The 22,107-nt window shown below is 39.3% G+C and overlaps 1 protein-coding gene and 1 long non-coding RNA gene across 3 annotated transcripts in view; both read left to right on the top strand.

The window, feature by feature from the left end:
* The first annotated feature begins 2,827 nt into the window (after nt 1-2,827).
* LOC129042770 (uncharacterized) overlaps nt 2,828-22,107 on the top strand; it is a 185,000-nt gene continuing 165,720 nt past the window's right edge. The window contains exons 1-2 of one of the 2 annotated variants that reach the window (XR_008504200.2): nt 2,828-3,025; nt 3,256-3,380. This is a non-coding gene — a long non-coding RNA (uncharacterized LOC129042770). The remainder of the gene's footprint in view (nt 3,026-3,255; nt 3,381-22,107) is intronic. The other variant, XR_008504199.2, reaches the window with a different exon arrangement.
* The window catches only part of ST18 (ST18 C2H2C-type zinc finger transcription factor), a 304,120-nt gene continuing 285,360 nt past the window's right edge, over nt 3,348-22,107 (top strand). The window contains exon 1 of the mRNA XM_063668773.1: nt 3,348-3,380. The gene's annotated coding sequence lies outside the window, so the exon portion shown is untranslated. The remainder of the gene's footprint in view (nt 3,381-22,107) is intronic.

Raw genomic sequence — 22,107 nt, 5'->3', positions numbered from 1 at the left:
AAGGCAGCAATAGTTTGTATTTCATTGGCTGAACCAAATCACATGCCCCAAAGGTCTGTGTTTTAATGTCAGCATCTTTGACAACACCTATTCTTTCTCCACACATACCCATTCTCATCTTGAGGAAGGGACTCTGCTTAGCTATTCTGGAATTTTCTTAACCTACAATTGTTTTGTTCTTGATTCATATTTTGTCAGGTAAGAACCTCATCTTTTCAAATGTGCCCCCCAGTTACTTCATGTTCACTTAGCAAGTGAAAAAAATAATTCAAAATTATATATAAGAAAAATTCTCCCATCTGAAAATTTGGAGCACTAGAAGTTGAATTTTGCAAGTTTGTTTTGGGTAATCAGCAAGCATATTTCCCTTGGTTGGTTCAGCAACAACATTTCTGTCCCGTCATCTAGTTAGGGATGAATGGCATATTGTGGTTTCCAAAACTGAGACTACATATGCTGCACCCAAACTTGCTCAGTTTGGGAAGCTCACAAGTAGGCTTGCCTTTAATTTTTTTCATTCCCCTGAGTTTCTCTTTCGGCCAAAGAGAAATCGCTTCTGTGCCATTCAAAATACTTGAACTTATCTGCAACCCAGAGTAGAGAAGTAGCTAGTGAAGCCCTTCTTGGAAATTCTTTGGCATGTGGGACAGGTTAGGGTGTAAAAGGAATGGGAAGGTTGCAAAAGGTCCTGGTGTCTTTTTTTCTTTTTCTGGAAAAAAGATCAGTGTTGATCCACAAAGGGAAACTCACAAGAAAAAATGCTGATGAATTTTGCGGTGTGCCTTGAGCTTCTCCAGTAAGCTTGCTAAGGTGCTCTTTGATTAGTCTTCTTTTGATTACCAATCATTAAACCTTGCATAAGACTCAGCTTGTGCCTTCTGTATGAGGTATAATGTTATAGATATATAAGGTTCTCTGAAAGACATAAGGGCAGAGAGAGATTGCCTTTGGAGAAGTACATAAAGAAAAACTAATGTAGTATTAAGCATGTTTTAGAGGCAATCAAGAAGTTAGAGAGAAACTATACTGATCTAGATTTCTCTAGAAAGACAGGCATGGCTTAAAATAAAACAATCAAATAAGAACAGGCAGGACAGCTAGCTGGCTACCATGGGCCAGGTGCTTGACTCTAGGGAAACCTCAAGGAACGTAAATTGTAGGGTCTCTCTTTTCCTGCAGCTTCTAGTCTAGCAGAAGAGTTTATCATGTGTAGCTCAAGTAATTGATACGTTAAAAAAACACAACACAACAGAGCCAAAATACAACATAATTTTGTTCCTGTTGTTCTTGTAAACTTTATTCAGTGGGACCAATGTCCATGACCCCTGGATGAAAACTCTGGCAGGCCCCATGGCTCTTCTGCTCATTCTCACATAATTCAAAAAGTCTTCTGGTCAACTGGAATCATATACACAGTTTCATTTCAGCACTTACAGTGTCTCGTTCCATGCAATAATCAAAAACTGACCTTGGCCTAGCTACACCCCCTCCGCATGGCCTGCCTGTGTGTCTGCAGTAGGGAGGGGAGGCTGAGGAGGCTTGCTCTCTCCCGGCTCCTGCTCCCAGGCCATCTCACCGCAACTGGGTTGTAGCAGGGCGAGTGTTGGGTGCATGCAGGAAGGAGAGGTAGGAACTCCAGCCCCTTCTAACCTGGCTGGCTGGTGTCCTATTTTCTGGTCTGGCAGATGGTTTGGGTCAACTCTCTGTGATGGACTCTCTGGAGCAGTGAGGCTTTGGAAGCCCCCGGTAGCTCCCTTATTCTTGCAGCTCCCTCATTCCTAGTGGGTGCATCTCCCTTCCTTCAGGTCGTCAGTGGACCCTACCTTCCTCAGCCCTGGCTGTCCAGTGGATAACCTTCATCCCCTTCTTGCCCTGGTCTCCTCCCACCTCTAAGGATCCCTGTTGCACATGTTGGACAGGATTTCTCCTGCTGACCCAGGACATACAACTGGTCCTCAGAACTCTTGCTCCCCCACGTCCTCCATCCCCACCTGCGCTCGGCAGGTGCAGTCTGTGCTGCATGCATCCGTCCATACTCTCTGGCTCTGCCCCCAGAGCTGTTTACCAACTCCTCTGCCATCTTAGGCAGATTCTGGGACAGACTCTGCTGCATGGTCTGCTTGTGTTTGTGTGGCTGGCTGCCATCTCCCAACTGCGGGAACAAGCCTTGAAGGTCCCATTCCATAGGGCTTGAGGACGTGGGCCAGGAGGCCAAGGAGGTCCCTTCACGACCTGTTTCTAATCTAAGCTTTTTCCTTATCCGTGATCTGGCTGAGGGATCCAGGGTCGTTAAAGAAGTCCTTGGGCTGTTTCCTCTGCACTCCGTGGCGCAGGGGGAGGGTAAGTTTCCTACTGGGATCTGAGTAGGACGGAGAGAGAAAGAGTCTGTCCTAAAATCTGGTTACTCCTCAAATCCAGTGAGCCAGGTACAATCACCATAACACAAAGAGAAACTGATTTCCAGGTGGTTTAAGTAACCTACCCACCCACAGCAACCCAGTGATTAGCTCGGGCCTCGAATCCAGGCCCACTGAGAAGATTCTGTATTTGTCACTGCAGGGGCATCATGCATGTTCAGGATGAAGGGGCCTTGAGGGGAGAGGGCTGCCTCTTGACAGATATTCGGGGCAAGCAAGCAAAGAAACTCGGGGTGAGAAAGTGGAAGATCCCCTGCCCCTCCCCCTTTCTTGACTCCCACCGGCCTGCACGGTCCACGCGGCGTGGACAACAGACCCTTGTGGGCCACTGTGGAGGCCGTGCCACTCGGCGCCAGCCCCACGGCCATCACCGGACCGCTGGAGATGTGACTGGGCTCGGGACATGAGCCCGCTTGTTCGCTCACTCTCAGTGAAAAGAGTTTTGAAATGAGTTCTGAATAGACAGCATTTTCTTTGTGCGGTTGGTAAATAACACAGAGCAAAGTTAGCAAGTTGCAGCGCCTCTGCGTTCTGATTCTATGGAACCTTTTTGTAGGGAGAAGGGCAGGATGTTTTTAACTGAATGTGACCTCACGGGAATACTAGAGGTAAGGAGAGAAAAATGATTGAGGTAACTGTGGGTGTTTTACATCTCGGAAACCATGGCTTTTAATAAAGCCACATGAAGAGAGAAGCTGGCATCATCCCACACAAAAACCAGTGCCTGGCAGAGTTGTGGAAGGTGCTATTCACATTGGCTTGGCATTTGTATAGCTTTGATTGAAAATCAATGGTTTTCTTATGATAATTTTCACATCATATTTTTTTTCTTCTTTAGAAAATAATAAAATTTCTGAATGGGGCAGCGTGGAGAAATCCTAAGAGAAATAGCATAAGAGCATTTTGGAACACATCCAGGAAAAGATAACTTTCGACACACCTGTAGACGTTCGCCAGGTAAAGGTAAGAAAAAATATTGTAAAATGTACATTTAGGTTATTTTGTTACGTCGCACTGGGTTGAACTTTGAGAGAAAACACATATCACTGGCGCAAGATGCGCAAGGAGAAGTTAGGAGGACTCACCTTTTGCCCCTCCCTCTCGTGGGCATGGGCATGGCAGCCCTGTGTCCACCATGACCATCAGTGGCCACCTGAGTTGTTTCTAATGCCGGCTGTGGAGCAGTCGAAGACGTGTTCACCAGGTTGAGGGGATCTGACTGAGTATGATACTCGGCAGACAGTTCTGCAAAAAAGTCAATGTATTTAATACTGCAAATGTTACTTGTACAGTATGGAATTTCTTTTAGATTTATATTTGCACTGGGACTGACTCACTTTCTATTTAGGATTTTTAAAAACATCACTTTTTCTGTGCTCAGATGAGAAGTACATCTGTTGCTTTCACATAATAAGCATCAAATATGAAGACACGTTGAATGCTTGAACCATTTGTTTGTCGCTATAGGAGACCTGCAACATATTCATGCTATATGTCTGTTTACTGGAATACAGGCACTGAGGAATCAAACTTCGTGGTTCTTTCTTTGAGCCATAAGATTTTTAAAAATCTCTAGCTAATTTAGGTCACTGAAAATGAACATTATTTTGGACTTTTGAATGGGTATTTTGAAGGAGGCTCAGAAGGACAAATACTGCGTTGGTCACTACGCAGTACTTGGGATTGTAGATGAGTTTCTTGAGCAAAGCATAATAACCACTTTTATTTGTTGGTACAATATATACACATAACGTTAGCACTATGACAAGATTGTTCTTCCAGTTCACATAGAAATTAGCTGTTGATTCTCAGGGCTGTGCAGTTTTCTGTCTCCTGACTGTGGGTTAAGGAAAGCACTTGTAACTGGAGGAGAGCAGACAGCGAGGCTCACAGTGGTGTTCCAGTCAGGAAGAGCTTCTGATTTTCCGGCAATTGGTGAATACATTTATTGCACACAACTTGGAGCCTTGATCTTTCTAACTATTTAAGATAAATTGCTGTCAAATTAGCAGGAATGGTCCCTTCAGATCAACCTAAATAATTTATGCCAAAGTAGTGATTCTCTTGTAAGCCATGTTCATGTGGTCAAGATAAAAATGACATTCCTAGCAACATGGTCCTACATTAAATTATTCATAGTCCTACATTAAATTATTTTGATGTTATTCAAAAATAACATCATTTTTCTTACTGACTTTGTAACCAAACTTTTTAGGTGAGACAGCGTCCTTAGTTTGCGACTTTGCAAGTTATCTGGGAAAACCTTTATTTCCAACACGAAATAAAAATAAAAATAAAAAATTCCAAATTAAAAAAAAACTTTGCTTTGATTATACCTTTAAACTATTTGAATTATAATTCAGCTCTGTACATCACCACATAGGAAATCCAGGCCCTTGAGCAATGTATTGATGAATTGGGGTGGAAATGTAGGAGGATGGAAACGATGGCGGCACTGGACTGTTTTCCAGAAACCATTTACACAGGCTTACCAGAAGAGGGCAGCGCAGAGCAATGAACTCTCCGAGGAGTTTCCAAACAGATGTCTCTTGAAACCCAAAGTGAAAATCTCTGCCTGAAAGTAGCCGTTTTTGGACAGCGTCCTCCACCAAAACCATAGATCTCTAAAATAATAATAAAACTCCCCAAAAATGCTAATCTCGAAATGGGTCCCTCAACATGGAAGGATTGAGTTGCAAGGGACAAAATTTTACTTCCCTGTCAGAGATGTTTTCACTTCAAATTTCCTTTTGATTTATTTTATTATAAAAGACTATGTGAAGTCTAGTATTAGTCATGTGCACAAATTTTCATTATGCAGCTTTTTGGGGTGTTTTTTTGATAAAAATATTGAAAAAAATCACAAATTCAGATTCGTGGAAGATTCCCTACGCAACACAGCGTTTGAAGCAAAATGCAGCTTAAGGAAGTTTCCCATTAAATCCATATTTCCTTGATGCAAAATGATATCATATTGTTTTACTTGTTAATTTTTTTCTTCTCAGAATTACCACAGAAAATATTTTTTGTTTTTTAATAAAACACCTGATACTCTACATTGGACATACATTTTACACTTGAAATCTGGAAAGAAAAACCTACTAGACTGGAACAGAATTCCAAAGAACGTGAGGGGACAAATCTATGGAGATATGTTATATTTTGTTTTAGGGTTATTATAAAACTCTAGTTTCATCATCTATGCATAAATGTTTAGGGGATCTAAATGTCTTTTCACTAAATTTTATTCTGTAATCTGAAAGTTAGCATTTAAGATGATCATTCTTATAGGCTAATTAGGTTGATAAAATCCTTTCCTCTTTTCAAAAGTTCACGAACGCATAACAAATTGGAACTACTTTTACAAGCCAAGTGTCCCTCTTATGCCATTAGCTTTCTTGGATTTACCTTCTAGATGACTTTGGCTCCTGTTAACTTCAGATCTTTGACATATCAAGTATGGTTGTTTTCAAAGGTTTCCCAGGCAACTGCAACAATTCATCTGGTTCTAGTCAAAAGTGCCCTTGAACTCTCAGCTCACTTCCCTTCCCTGTGTGAGTAATGTGTGTAGCAAAAGGAAAAACACCAAAGACTTCATGTAACGGCTAATGTGAATGATTTGGTGAAGAGAGGAATGGATTTCACAAAAGGATCCACTTGGATGTTAAGACCTCAACTGGCTGCCTGCAGGTTCCCTTTGTCAAGCTCTCATTTGTATTTAGGGGGAAGGCCACAACCCACATCATGTGTTCTGGGTTCTGTTTAACTCTTCCTCACAGTTCCTAGGGCCCCAAACTCTTACCCTAGGTGGCCCCAAGGACTCCTTCAATGCCAGACCGCTGGCCCGCCAGGGAGTGACTGCCCCCAAATCTCTGAGAGATGCCTCAGGACTACAGCTGACTCACACACGTGCTGACCTGTGAGAATCATTCTGTGCTTCTTGTTTCTCACATAACCCACTGGGAAGCAATGGTTAGAGTCTTGTTGCATTTTACTTAGAGGAAGAGTTTTATAATTACCTCCCAAGAAGTTCCTGAAGAACAGAGGAGGGAGTAATTGGAATCTCTGGTCCTGTTGTTTGTGAAAGTTTCCTCTGCTTAACATTAATTACATTCTGTGTTGCGTTTAAAAGAAAAGATTTCACCTCATCTAGGCAGACAGTGCAGTTAGACCATCACCTTTTTTCCCCTTTATTTTGACTCTTGTCTTCACAGCTAATTGACTAGTGACTAAAATGATGGCAAATAAGGCAATATAATATGGACAGCCTGCAAATCCCACTCATGGAGCTCTGTAAGTGGGAGCAGATTGCTGTCTGAGTACAGGGCTTCTGCAGAAGTCTCCCTATCAACTCCACGTCAAACTCAAAGTCTAGAGAGCTTCAACAATTAATGATGTGTCATCTGGATCCAGTCATAAAAGCATGATGACCACCCCTTCTGCCACCCCTCACCATTCCTTTCTCCTTGGATTTGTTATATTTCATTCTGTTCAATATAATTACTGACATGTAAACATTCCATTGAAATGCGTCTAAGTAGGCAGATTTTTAAGAATCTACTTTTGTGGGTCTATAACAAATTTTAGGAAGGCTATTTCCATTGATATGTGAAAGTATATGATAGTTGCTTTAGCTACTAGCCCTTCCAACAGCTACTTTTACCACTGTGATTGTCACTTTGAATAATCCTTGGGTTATTAAAATTAATATAGATAAATATAATTTTATAGTAGGAAATGTAGTTGTCAGGATGTGAAACAATAGTAATCAATTTGAATAAATATTTGCTATTTGTTTTCATAAAAGTTTTAATCCTCAAAAGAGAACTCTGACCAAAATAGGAATATAGCAGGATCAATGAAACAGGTGGCATGAGTCATCTCACTGGCTTTTAATTAAAAGGGATGCTGTGGTTGTTGGCGTGGACTGGACTGCGCATAGGCAGTTTTAGAATTTCTTAAGCTGAAATCCAGCTGGAGAGTTCTTAATCAGAATGGACTTATTTTGATAATTTATAATCTGTGTATTCAGAGCATTGATGTTATAGTTTTGATACCTAAATCACCGTTTTAAAAATTCAAAGAGATATATGAATCCCAAGTCTCGGAGAGTTATTCCTGAGCCAAAGGATTTCTGTGCAATGCTAATATGTATAATAGAGAATCAGTCTTTCACTGTACAGTTTTGTCATCACGTTTCAATAACTGAATGAATATTCTGAACTAATAAGCATAACGTTTGTATAAGCTAAAGACTAGTCTAAGCTCTGCATTCATTGATGGGAACCTTAAGCAAATGTTTCTTTTCATCAGCTTGTTCAAAAGGCATAAACATAATTACAGTTCTGAGGCGATAACATATCGACTGGTTAAAATAGTAAGTGGGTCTGGACAAGGTAACTTAAAGTTATGGGCTGCACGTTGTTTCGAGTACTTGGAAGAATCTGGAAAAAACAATTTTTTTAAAAAAGATATTTTTACTGTTTATCTTATAGAAAAACAGTCAGCATTAAACCCCCACTAGAATTTTGGAGGTTTTGTTTTTCTAAAGCGTAGGTTAAAATTCAGGTAAGTTGATACTTACAGCTTGAGAGAAAAGATGGGGAAGTGGTAGAAATATCAAATGATGAGTTAGTTTTAAATTTCTCAGAATGCTCAGGGGGCAGTGAGGGAAGGAGGGACTTGCTGGCCATGTCCCCACACCTCCGCTTTGCACCTTCTGCTGAGGTTAGTTCCTGAAAACAGTGCTGGGTCTTTGCGTTACATCTAGTTTGGCCTTCTTTTCCTCCTTCCTTCTTTATCCGTCACATGGCCTGCCCTCTATCTCTTAAATCTTAGGTCTATTGTGAGACTGGGGAAGGAGTGATGTGAACATGTGCTCCTGGGCCTGGAAACGCCCCTCTGCCCCAAATCCTTCTGTCTCGGCAGTGCTTGTCATTCAGTCTCCCAACAAATACCTGAGCACTTCTCTGTGCAGGATGGGTCTCAGTGCTTTGAATGTGCTGTCTCACTTAATTCTCTCAAAAGCCCTTAGAGGTTGTTCCTGTTACCTTCATTCTACAGATGATGGAACTGAGATTTTCAGAGAAGTAAGGACAAAAATTTAAGATCATAAGACCCCTAAGTGTTGACGTTAGGATTTAAATCCTGGACCACAGCTTTCCTCATTGCTGCTTCAGAAACAGAGCTGTCTCAAAGGCGTTTATGCCTTAGTACTGATATTTCAAACTTTTTTATTTTGAAACAATTTCAAACTTAGAAAAAGCTGTAAGTACAAAAGTTGTAGCATAAATAATTCCTGAATCACCCAGATTTCCCAGTTGTTCACCTTTGAGGACATTTGCTTCCTATCATCTATCTCTATTTCTGTGTGTATGTATGTGTGTATGTGAATACATATGTATGTTTATATTTTTCATGATGAAATATCTGTGATAAGTTGTACACGTGATTCCCCTTTACTGCGACACATCTCAGTATATGTTCCTAAATACGTGAACATAATCTTGCATACACGCCAGACAAGTTCAAGGTCATGAAATTAACAGTAATATAACCTATACACTTTATTCAAATTTTACCAATTAACACAGTAATGTTCATCACAGTAAAGACCAACAAAGCAAAACAACTGTGGTCCAGGATTCAATCCAGGCCCATGCATTGTATTTAATTGTCATGCCTCTTTAGTCTCTTTTAATCAGGAATATTTTCTAAGTCTTTATCTCTCATGATCCTGACATTTGTAGACAGAGAGGCCAGCTACCTTGTAAATTTTTCCTGTTTGGGTTTTTCTGATGTTTCCTCATGATTTGATTCAAGTTATTCATTTTGGCAGGAATTCCATAGAAGTAATATTATGTTCTTTGTAGTCTGTGATGCGTGATGTCAGGAAGCACACAGATTGATTTTCCACATTACCAGTTAATTTGGTAAGGTGATATCTGCTGGACTTCATCATAGCAAAGCTACTATTTTTCCTTTTGTAAGTATCAATCATAGCAAAGTTACTCTTTTTCCTTTTGTAAGTATTTTACCTTGTAAAAAGATATTTTGGGGATATGTAAATATTTTGGTTTTTATCTCATTGGTTTTAATATCTGCTGTTGATCCTTTCCTGAATCAGTTATTATTATGATAGTTGTCAAATGGTATTACCTATCTTTGTTGGCTTCTTTATTGAGTGATTTACTTATTAGTCTAGAGAGACACAGTATCTCTAGTTTCTAGCCTGTAGTCTTGTGTGGTTTTATTATTAATCTAGGACATACAAAATGCCTCACAATACTTATTTCATTGGATTTTCACAACATATCCACTAGGTAGACATTATTATATCCACATTTTGTATGTGAGGAAACTGAAGAAATAAGTTGGCAACATTTTCAGAAAGAAAATGTTAAAAATTAATCCTTAAATAGCATTGGTGATGTCCAAAGTAAGATAATAGAGTGAAGTTTTAAAAGTGCAAAACAGAATTTTTTAAAAATCAGAAAAAATCATTGTAATATTGTGCCATGATTTGTAAACTATGAAAGTAGAGACTAAGGAAAGAGACAAGACTTTACCTCACCCTGACATTTGAGCGAGGTGAGGTGAGTGGATGAAAACTTGAAAAGCTTTACCACCATGGTCCAGCTTGGAGAGAAGACTGGAAGGATACACAAATTTCAAAGGAAAGAAGGAGAAGATCCCTGAACACGGAACTTGGGTGTTTTTCCTGGGCTGAAAAAATGGAGAACAAGAGGAGGTAGGAAGGTTAGAATCATCAAAGCTAATTTTTATCTTAGCAAATAGCAGAGATTTAGCAGGATGGAAAATGAAAGAGAAAGCAAGACACAATTCTTTAGGTGGCAGAGGCCCAAGAGATGAAGGCGGGGAAGACCCCAGGGGAAGTTCTTCTACCTTGCTGTAGAGCAGCTCAGGACCTCAACCGGTTGGTTTTCCTGTCTTTTCCCCACCCATGATGAAGGGAACTATATGATCCCTGGGGAGAAAACCCAAAACAGGGTAAGGGAAAGCCTGGAGCAGATTGTGTGTCTGTGGCTCCACTGAATTGTGGTAAGGATCCAATGTGCCTCTAGGTATTTAGCCAGAGCACTGATGCAGGATCTTAAAGTGAAGAATCCTAGTCCACCAACCATAAGTATCCAAACCCAAGGGGAAGCGCCTTCTGACTCCTTCCCATATAGTCAAGTAGAACAAGAGTAGGGGAAGAGAAAATAACCAACTCCCCAACCTGAGTTCCAAGGAGCAGATAAATGGGTGTCAGAAATGGTGGGGCATGTGGTAAATAAAGGAGAATTTATCCAAACTATCTCAAAAAGACAAAAGAAGTTGAAAAGCAGTACAGATTAAATAAGCACACAAGAAAGGAAATGTCATGGAGACCAAAGAAAGCATTACCAAAACAAGAACAGAAAAGAAAGAATAAAATACGATGGGAAGGAAACGCAAAAGAAGCAAAATGGAATGAAACATGTAGGAGATGTTATATCTCTGAAATCCATCTGGAGGATCTCTGGGCAAAGATGGTAGATTGAATATATACATCTACTTTTGCTTTTTCCCAAATCCCCACAGAAATAATAAAGATAATTTTAAAAATTTTGGAAGCCAGGATATAGATGAACGAGAAGTAAATGACCTAGCAGGCCCCTCAAAATCTAAAGACAATAGATGTAAAGTTGACAGCCAACCTAATTTATAGGGCAAAATCCCCCAGTGGCTAAGAAATTGGGAGTACTTGGTAATTTTAGAAGTGGAAAGTGAAGTCACGCAGTTGACATAAAGGAGCCTGATTTGAGCTCCATAGAAATAGAGGGATATCGCCAATACTCCCTCCCTCACATAGTGAAGGAGACCAGCCACCCTCACTGAGGCTGATGACACAGGTTTATTTTTTGAAATTGGTAATACAAGAAGGTTTCTCCCACACCTGAGTGTACACACCCAGAAATTAAGTGGATTGAGTGAATATTTGCATTCTGGAGGTTGAGATTCCAATCCTCATTCTCTCCCCCTACCAGCCTCCTGCAATAATAGCAGCCAGGTCTTTACCATCCAAAAGTTCCCCTCCCGGGATTTGGACCCAAGAAGAAAGCTCCTGGAGATGTTGACAGTGGAAGACCACCTGCCAGTCCAGCTCCCAGTCAACAAGCCCACTCCCATACCCAGAACCCCATCAGCCCACCAATGTGTCACCCTTAAATGTTAGAGGCCAACTAAGGAGTACCAGAGAAATGAGGAGCAAGCAAAACTGGCAAACAGAGCAAAGCAGCTTGGAGGAAATGGAAATGATAAAGACAAAGAAAAAACCCACAACTCATATTAATGTCCCCAAAGTGATGTAATCGTGAAACAGGGTACTTGGAAAACAGCAACAAAAAACTCTTGGAAATAAAAAATAATTTTAAAAAGTTTATAAAATGATGGCAAAATACAAATTCCATAGAAGCATTAGGAGGTGAAGTTGAGGAAACTTCTTTCCAAATGGAGGAAATGTATAAAGTTGAAATATAGGAGGAAAAAAGTAGGAAAATTTGACACTAAGGGGAAGAAATAATCAACAAAGCAATTCAAGATAGTTCCAGGAAAGTGAGATCCTCAAGTTTCTATTCTTATAGGGTTTGTCTACAAGAAGAATGAAAGCACATACAGTTAGCACACCTGTAGTTCTGAAACTGTAGAACTTTGAGGACAAAAAAAGGAATCTTTAAGCTTAGAGAAAGAGAGAGTTAAAGAGAAAAATCACAAAATATGATGATTTTGGACTATGTCACAGAAACAGTGGAACTTAGTTCTAACCTGGATTTTTACACACAGCCAAACTATCAATCAAGTGTGAAGGCTGAATAAAGATGGTTGAAAATATGCAAGAGTCAAAAACATTTTAAACATTTTAACTTCCAGGTTTCCTATCTCCAGAGCTACTGGAGGATATGCTCCACAAAATTGAGGGATTAAACTAAGAAGGAAGAAAGTGTGGGATCCAGGAAACAGGAGTCTATTACCAGACAGAGGTGAGGGATCCCAGAATGTGGGTGAGTGAGTTTTGAGGATGATAGCTCTGTAGAGCTAGAAGCCAACTCGTGCAGAATGGAACAGGCAGGATGTTCTGAGACATTCTCCAGGAAGATGAATTTATAATGTACCTGAGGCATCTGAATGTCCTGAGAGGAAATTTCTGCGACTGCAGAACCGTGTGAGGTCAAATTCATAGTAATGACTTGGAAAACACTGCAAACAATTATCAGGGTGCAGAGCCGTATTTGGGGAGCCTGAAGCTTATAAAATTGTGGGGGCCCTTTTTGAGATAAGAATACAAAATAATAAATACAAATTTAGGTTCCAGAACAAATGTTTATTTAGAATGAGTAAATATAATGGTAAGAAATTACACATTTAAACATACAGACATATACTGAAAGCAAAACAAGTTAAAGATACTGTTTTCATTTTTAATTGTTTTTATTGATCAACAGTCTTTATATTCCTATATTATTATTATTATTTGTATTTTAATAGAGATGGGGTTTCTCCATGTTGGCCAGGCTGGTCTCAAACTCCTGACTTCAAGTGATCTGCCCACCTCGGCCCCCTAAAGTGTTGGGATTACAGACGTGAGCCACCGTGCCCGGCCTATTCCTATATTATTTTCAATACTTTTTTGAGTACCTCTTTATTGACAATGCTCTTATAATATTTTATATAGAAAGAATGGAAAGCTAATCCAATCTTTTTCTAATGTGGTTAATCAAATTTATTTATTTTTAATTAATGGTGGCTTAGAAAACTTTCTTTCAGCATTACTATTCTTTATGAGATTGTCATAAATGTTTACTATTTCTTCATTGTTCATGGCAAGGTGACAATAGATCTTATTCAGAACTGATAATCAGTGTGATTTATCTGGTAGCCAAACCAAAAATCAAACTATTATACTGTTTAGATATAATGGTAGTAGCCACTAGAAGATTTACATCAAATGTTAGACCAGAAGCCCTTTCCATCAGTGACCAGGTTTGGTATCTGCTAGGAGGTAAAAGCCTGGTATCTGATCACCAGTGTTTCCGTTCTTTTTACTTTATAGTTTGTAATTTACTGAGGCATGATTAATTTTGTTGATGTTTAAGTTACTTACAATCATATTAAGAGTTAGAGAGGAGTGATATCAGCAAGATGGCTGACTAAAAGTGCCCAACACCCATTTCCTGGACTATCCCCACAAAAAATGAATAAACAATGAATAAACAACTACATTTTGACCACAGTGGCTGAAGAAGAGTGCGGGAGTACAGCAGGAGTGGCAGAAATCCAGTGGAGCACAAACACTAAGTATGGGCTCACACAGAAGGGGAGGAATCATGCTACACCCTTGCCACCCCACCTGTGCCACCCCATTCTCTTATTCAGCTCAGAAGCAGGAAGGACTCCTTCCTGGCAGGAAAAGGTAAGCAGGAGGTACCCAGCAGCCCCTGTTACCATTGTGGACACCAGCAGTCTTCACCACTGGAGAATCCTACAGTCCTCAAGGTCCCTGAGCTCAGCTTGGGGAGCTGCCTGGAGTTCACATAGCTGCACTGCTCCAAAGAAGGAGCCCACATTGTGCCTCACCTCTTGTAGGCCAAGCTGCTACTGCACTGTGCCATCTGGAAACCAGAGCCACTGCTAGAGTGTATCCTGCTTGGGGGTCCAGTAGCCACTGTGTCCATTTATCCCTGAGGCCCAGCCACCATTGCACCATGCTCTCAAACACGGTAGTGCAACATTCCCCAACTGAGCCACGGCAACTCCTTATTCCCTGGGAACAAGCTACGTAGAAGCCACTCCATTTCCCCTGTCCAGGTTGCTACTGTGCCCCAGCCCCAGCTACTTGGACCCAAGGCCCAGTGGAGCAGCCATGCACTTCAGTGCCTGAACTAGCCCAATGTGCCACCTCCAGGAAGTTGGAACTTTTGTCCAGGGGAGCAGTTACACCCCTGGTATCCAAGCCCTTATGGCAGTCTGCTCTTCAGGTTTCTGGATCCCAGCCCAGCAGAGCAGCCACACCCCGTAGTGCTGAGCTGATGTGGTATACTGGCCCCCAGAGAAACAGCCTTGGCTGAGCTGTGCTGCCCCACCCCTGGGCTGAACAGCTGCCGTGCCCCACCTTCCTGGGTCTGGGCCAGCCCTCTGGAGTCTGAATTGATGAGACACACGTCTCCCTCAGAAGTGGCACCTGCTTCCCAGAGCCCAAGCAGTAACTGTGCTCCACTATTCTTGGGTCCTTGCTGGCACTGCACCTGGCGTCACAGAGACTGACCTACTGCTGTACCCCACTGCTCTGGGACCATAGTCATCACTATGCAGTACCCTCACTTCTGGTGCCTGAGTTGCCACTGTGCCCTATTGGTTCTAAGACCTGAATTGCAGCTGTCGCCTGCTCTCTGGGGACTGAGCCTCTGGAACACCCCTTCTTCCCTGGAGCCATGTCAATGCTGTGCCCTGATCTCCAGGATTAGAATCACAGCTACATCACTGAACCCTGGGCCCAAGCTACTGAGAAATGCCTCAGAGTCACAGTCCTTGGCTTGGTGGGAGACCTGCATCCACCTGTGCCTCAGAGAATGAACCTGTGCCCACATCACAGGTGCCACAGTAGTTCAGCAAGACACTGATCCCAGGACCCCAGTTCTACAGCCATTCCAATCACATGTGCTCTTGAACACGGTGATGCTATGGCTGCCTGTGACCCATGTCACACCTGATAATAACAGGGATCCCCTCAGCTAAGTGTGCCTACTGTGGGGAAAATGACAACAGGAGAACCCCTAATGCCCTTGCTGCCAAGAACCCTAACAAACTACCATGCCACCACCACTGCCACAAACTCCTACAGCCTAAGACACTGAGGTACTTGCAGTCATTGCTGATGTTAATCACAGCCGAAGAAGCTGCACAGAGACTACATTACTGCACCCACTCAGAACCAGAGCCAAGTACTCTGCTGACCTGACACCCTAGGACTCATCTACAGGCAAAAGTCTTTCCCTTTGAAAGCCCTCTATAAAATTAGAAGAGGCAACTGTTCCACTGGATGCACAGGCATCAACATAGGGACATAAGAAATATGAAAAAGCAAGGAAACATGACACCACAGAAGGAAGACCATAATTCCCTAGTAACTGGCCACAAAGAAATTGAAATTGCTTAAAAAGGAATTAAACCTAGTAATTTTAAGGAAACAAGACAATACAGATAGACAATTCAACAAAATTAGGAAAATAATTCATGATCTGAGTGAGAAAGTCCACAAAGAGATAGCTATCATAAAAAATAACCAAACAGAAATCTTGTAGCTGAATAACTCAATGAATAAAATTTTAAAATTGACAGCTTCAACAGCAGACTAGATCAAGCAGAAGAAAGAATCTCTGAACTTGAAAAGAAGTCTTTTGAAATAACCTAGTCAGGGGGAAAAAGAGTGAGGAAAGCCTATGGGATTTATAAGACACTCATTAAGTGACAAAATATTTCAATATGGGGTTGTTAGAGGGAGAAGAAGGGAAAAGGCATGGAAAACTTATTTAACAAATGAGTTGCTGAAAAATTCTCAAGTCTTGGGAGAAAATGGACATGCAGATTTATGAAGCTTAATGATCTCCCAACAGGTTCAACCCAAAGAGGGCCCCACCTAGTCATATTACAATAAAAATGTCAGAAATCAAAGACACAGAGAGAATTTAAAAAGCAGCAAGAGAAAAATGTCAAATGACGTATCAGGAAATCTCCATTAGACTATCGGCAGATTTATCAGCAGAAACCTTGCAAGCCAGAAGAGAAGGGAGCAGTATACTTAAAGTGCTGAAAGAAAAAAAACCTGTCAGCCAAGAGTATTACACTTCGTAGTGCTGACTTTCAAAAATAAAGGAGAAATAAAGTCTTTGCCAGAGAAGCAAAAGCTAAGGAAATTTATCACTACTAGACCTGCCTTACAAGAAATATTTAGGGGAATTGTTTAACCAGAAACAAAAGGATGATGATTACTATCATGAAAACATATGACAATATAAAACTCGCCAGTAGAGGTACATTTATTGTCAAATTCAGAATATGTAATTACTATAGTGGTGGTGTGTAAATCTTTCAACTCTCTAGTATGAAGGTTAAACATCAAAATGGTCAAAAATAACTATGGCTACATTAAGTTGCTAAGAAATATGCGATATAAAAATATGTAAATTGTGACAACAAAAACATAATTTGTGGATGACAGGGGAGAGGTTAAAAGTCTAGAGTATTTTTATGTGATCAAAGATAAGTAGTTATCATCTTATAATAATCAATTATAACTATAAGATGTTTTATGTAAGCCCTATGCTACACAAAGCAAAAAACTATAACAAATACACAAATAAGGAAGAAAAGGGAATCAAAGCTTAGCACTACAGAAAATCATCCAATCACAAAGGCAGACAACAAAAGAGGAAGAAAGGAAAAAGAATCTACAAAACAACCAGAAAACAATTAACAAAATGGCAAGAGTTAAGTCAATACCTATCAATAATAACTATTATCAATAATAACTGAATGTAAATGGATTAAACTTTCCAATCAAAAGGCAGAGGGTGTCTAAATGAATAAAAACCCAACATCCAACTTTATGCTGCCTACAAGAGACCCATTGTAACTTTAGGGACACACACAGCCTGAAAGTGAAGGGAATGAAAGAAGATATTCCATGCAAATAGTAACTGAAAGAGCAGAGATGGTTATGTTTATAGCAGATAAATAGACTTCAAGTTAAAAACTGTTGCAAGAGCAAAGAAGGTCATTATTTAATGGTAAAAGGGCTAACCTATTAAGAAGACAAAACAATTGGAAATATATATGCACCCAGCATTGGAATACCTAAGTATATAAAGCAAATATTAATGGACATGAATGAAGAACTAGATAGCAATACAATAATAGCTGGGGACTTCAACACCCCCCTTTCATTAATGGATAGATCAATTAGACATAAAATTAATAAGGAAACACTGGATTTGAGCTTACTTTAGGCCAAATGGACCTAACAGACATATATGGAACTTTCAATAGCAGCAGAATAAACATTCTTCTCTAGTGCACATAGAACATTCCTCAGGAAAGCCCCTATGTCAGTCCACAAAACAAGTGTTAACAAATTCAAGAAGATTGAAATTATATGTAGCATTTTTTTCTAACCACAACAGTATGAAACTAGAAATCAATAACAAGAGGAATCTTGAAAAATTCGCCAATATGTGGAGATTAAACATGTTTCTGAGCAACAAATGGGTTAAAGAAGAAGTCAAAAGAAAATTTTAAAATATCTGGAGAAAAATGACAATGGAAACATAACCTACCAAAACTTATGAACTGCAACAACAATAGTACTAAGAGGCAAGTTTATAGCAATACATGCCTACATTAAAAAAGAAGAAAGATCCCAAATAAATAGCCTAACAATATGCCTCAAGGAGCTAAAAAAAGAGTAACAACTGAAACCTAAAGTTAGCAGGAGAGAAATAATAAAGATCAGAACAGAAATAAATAAAAAACAGAAAAACCATAGATAAAATTCATAAAACCAAGAATTGGCTCCTTGAAAAAAATAAACAGAATCAATAGTCCTCTAGCTAGACTAAGAAATAAAAGAGACAAGACTCAAACAAATAAAATCACTAATGAAAGTGGAGACATTACAACAGATTCATCAGAAATAAAAAGGATCATAAGGAACTATTCTGAACAATTGTATGCCAATAAATGGGATAACCTAGAGGAGATGAATAAATTTATAGAAAAAATATAACCTACCAAGATTGAATCAGGAAGAAATAGCTTGAATTTACCAATAACAACAAGAGAATAAAGAAGTATTTAAAATCTTCCAACCAAAAAAAGCCCAGGACCAATTGGCTTTAGAGCTGAATTCAAAGAAGAATTATTACCAATACTTCTTCTATTCTTCCAAAAATAGAGATACAGACAATACTTCCTAACACATTTTATGAGGGCAGTATTACCTTGATACCTAAGCCAGACAAAGATACCACAGAAAAAGAAAACTACAGGCCAATCTCTCTGATGAATGTTGATACCAAAATCCTCAATAAAATATTAGCAAACCCAATTCAACAATGCATCAAAAAGATTATACATCATGACCAAGTTTATTGCTGGCATGCATGTTTTGTTAACATACACAAATCAATGTGATACATCACATTAGCAGAATGAAGGAAAATAACTCCATGATTATTCTCAATTAACATCTCAATTCTGTGTCTCAGTTGATGTAGACAAAACATTTGACAAAGTTCAGGATTTTTTCAGATCTTTCAGGATCAAAACTCTTAACAGTTTAAGCACAGAAGAAAAGTTCCTCAACATAATAAAGGCCATTTATGAAAAACCCACAGCTAATGTCATGATCAATGGTGAGCAACTGAAAGCTCTTCCACTATGATCTGATACAAGGCAGGAATGCCCATTCTCACCACTTCATTCAGCCTAGTACTGACTACTAGCAAAAGCAGTCAGACAAGAAAAGAAATAGAAGGTATCCAATGACAAAAGAGAAGGAAAATTATCTCTATTTGCAGATGACATGATTTTATATACAGAAAGCCCCGTAGATTCCACAGAAACTCTTAAAACTAATAAATGAATTCAGTAAATTTGTAGGATATAAAATCAACATAGAAAATCAGTTACATTTCAATACACAAATAACATCCAAGCTGGAAGAAAATCAAGAAAATGATCCCATTTCAATTGTTTAGAGATGCTTAGGAATAAATTTATCCAATACAGTGAAAGATTTGTATGTGGAAAACTGTAAAACATCAAAAAGAGAAATTGAAGAAGGTACAAATAAATGTGTCCATGTATAGGAAGAACTAATATTGTTAAGATGACCATGCTACTTAAAGCAGTTTACAGATTTAATGCAATCCTTGTCAAAATTCCAATATTATTATTCACAGAAATTGAAAAAAATTTGTGTGAAACCACAGAAATGCCTGACTAGCCACAGCAATACTAAGAAAAATAAAATTAGAGCCATCACACGTCCTGATTTAAAATTATATTACAAAGCTACAGTAATCAAAACAGTATGGTACTGGTGTTAAAACAGAACTATAGACCAGTGGAACAGAATAGAGTACCCAGAAATAGATTCAAGCATATACACTTAACTGATTTTTGACAAGGGTATAAAGAGGACATAATGGTTAAAGGATAGTCTCTTCAGTAAATAGTGCTGGAAAAATTGTATTTCCACATGCAAATGAATAAAATTGGACTTTTATACCATACACAAAAATCTCAAAATTGATAAAAGGCCTAAGTGTAAGACCTGAAACCATAAAACTCCTAGGTGAGAAGATAGGGGAAAAGCTGCTTGACATTGGTCTTGGCTGTGATTTTTTTGGATATCACTCCAAAAACCTCAGGCCACAAAAGCAAAAATAAATAAATAGGACTAGATCAAACTGAAAGTTGCTGCACAGCAAAGAAAGCAATCAACAGGAAAAATATTTGCAAACCACATATCTGAAAAGGAGTTAATTTCCAAAATTTATGAAGAACTCTCATAGCTCAATAGCAGAAAAACATAACCCAATGTAAAAAAAAATGAGTGAAGGACCTGAACAGACATTTCTCCAAAGACATAAAAATGGCCAACATATATATGAAGAGGTGTGCAACATTACTAGTCATCAGGGAAATGCAAACTAAAACCACAATTCTGTTAGTTATCACTTCATACCTGTTAGGATGATTATTATCAAAAAGACAGAGATAAACGTTGGTAAGGGTGTGGAGAAAAGGGAACCATAGTACACTGTTGGTGAAAATGTAGATTGATACAGCCATTATGAAAAACAGTAGGGAGGTTTCCAAAGAAATTCAAAATAGAACTACTTTATGATCCAGAAATCCTCTTTCTGGGTATCTACCCAAAGGAGATGAACTTAAAATCTTGTAAATATTTGAATGATGCAAATATTCATTGCAGCATTATTCACAATAGCCACGATATGGAAACAACGTAAGTGTTCATTAATGGACAAATAGATAAAGAAAATGTGTTATGTATTTACCAGTTGATATGGTCTGGCTCTGTGTCCCCACCCAAATCTCATCTTGAATTGTAATCTGAATTGTAATCTCCATGTGATGGGGGAGGGACCTTGTTGGAGGTAATTAGATCACGGGGGTGGTTCCCCCATGCTGTTCTCATGAGTGAGTGAATTCTCATGAGATCTGATGGTTTTCTTATGGGGCTTTTCCCCCTTTGCTTGGCACTTTTCTCTCCTGCTGCCTTGTGAAAAAGGATGTGTTTGCTTCCCCTGCTACCATGATTGCAAATTTCCTGAGGCCTCCCCCAGCCATGTGGAACTGTGAGTCAATTAAACTTCTTTTCTTTATAAATTATCCAGTCTTGGGTATTTCTTCATAGCAGTGTGAGAACGGACTAATACACCAATGGAATATTATTCAGTCTTACAAAGGATCCTGCCATTTGCCACAACACAGATAAAGCTGGAGGACATTATGCTAAGTGAAGTAAGCCAGACACAGAAAGAAAAATATTTATATAATCTCACTTATATATAAGATACATACAGAAAGAATAAACTAGTGGTTACTAGGGGTGAGGGTGGGGGAGGAAATGGGGAGACGTAGGTCAAAAAAATAAAGTAGTCATATGTAGAATGAAAAAGTCTAGAGATTTAATATAGCATGAAGACTATAATAAATACAATTGTATTAGGGATTTTTGTAAATAAGTAGTTTCTAACTGCTCCTGTCACAAAAAGTAACTACATGAGATGAAGGTACATTAATCTGCTTCACTATGGTGACTATTTTACTACCTGTATGTTTCCTATAATATCACGTTGTAAACCTGAAATATATACAATAAAATTCATTTAAAAAAAGAGAAATTTTGTCTACCATTTATTTTTGTGCCTGTTTTTTGTATGTTTAAATATATGGGCATACAGATTCTGTGTGTTTGCATGCTTTTCAATTTCCATAAACATATCATTTTTAGTAATTCTGTAAAAGTTTTCATAAGTTCAGTTTCTAGGTTTAGATAAATTATGTTTTGGCCTATCCCACCAAGTTTGCTTGAATCCTAAAATTAGATATTTAGGTTGGAGAGCACTTTCAGTTTTGTGGAGGATACTGCTTTTCCAGGCATGCTCATCCCCAAGGACAGGTTTGGCCAGTGGCCAGGCAAGATATGAAGTCACCAGTACCCTCAACAGTTTTCTGTATTTGGATCCCAGTAAGCACGTCAGTTTCCTCCCTTCCTCATGTTAAGTTCTTTCTCATGGACCACGAGAAAGTCAGTGTCTGTAATTTGGCCTCTCTCTAACCATGGAAGCTTTATATTCACCAGAGAGGGTTCTAGCACCTAAGCTACAATCCAGCTCTCCCCATGAGATTCCTGGGCTCTTACCTAGATATCTTCATGGTTCCCTTAGGCCCTCACTTCCTAACTGAAATGCTAACTTCTCAGTAATGTCTTTCTGGATCACCCTGTTAAGCTGGCAAGTCCCACTCCGCTCCTGACAGCTCTCCCTACTTGCAGTTTTGTTTCTTTGCTTTCCGAAGCACTTATCAATCTCCAGTGTAATATGTTTGATTTCTCTTCTTTATT

Source organism: Pongo pygmaeus, chromosome 7 (assembly GCF_028885625.2).
Source record: "Pongo pygmaeus isolate AG05252 chromosome 7, NHGRI_mPonPyg2-v2.0_pri, whole genome shotgun sequence".
NCBI lineage: Eukaryota > Metazoa > Chordata > Mammalia > Primates > Hominidae > Pongo > Pongo pygmaeus.
Note: the sequence above shows the minus strand (reverse complement) of the source record. Positions and strands in the feature narration are given on the sequence as shown.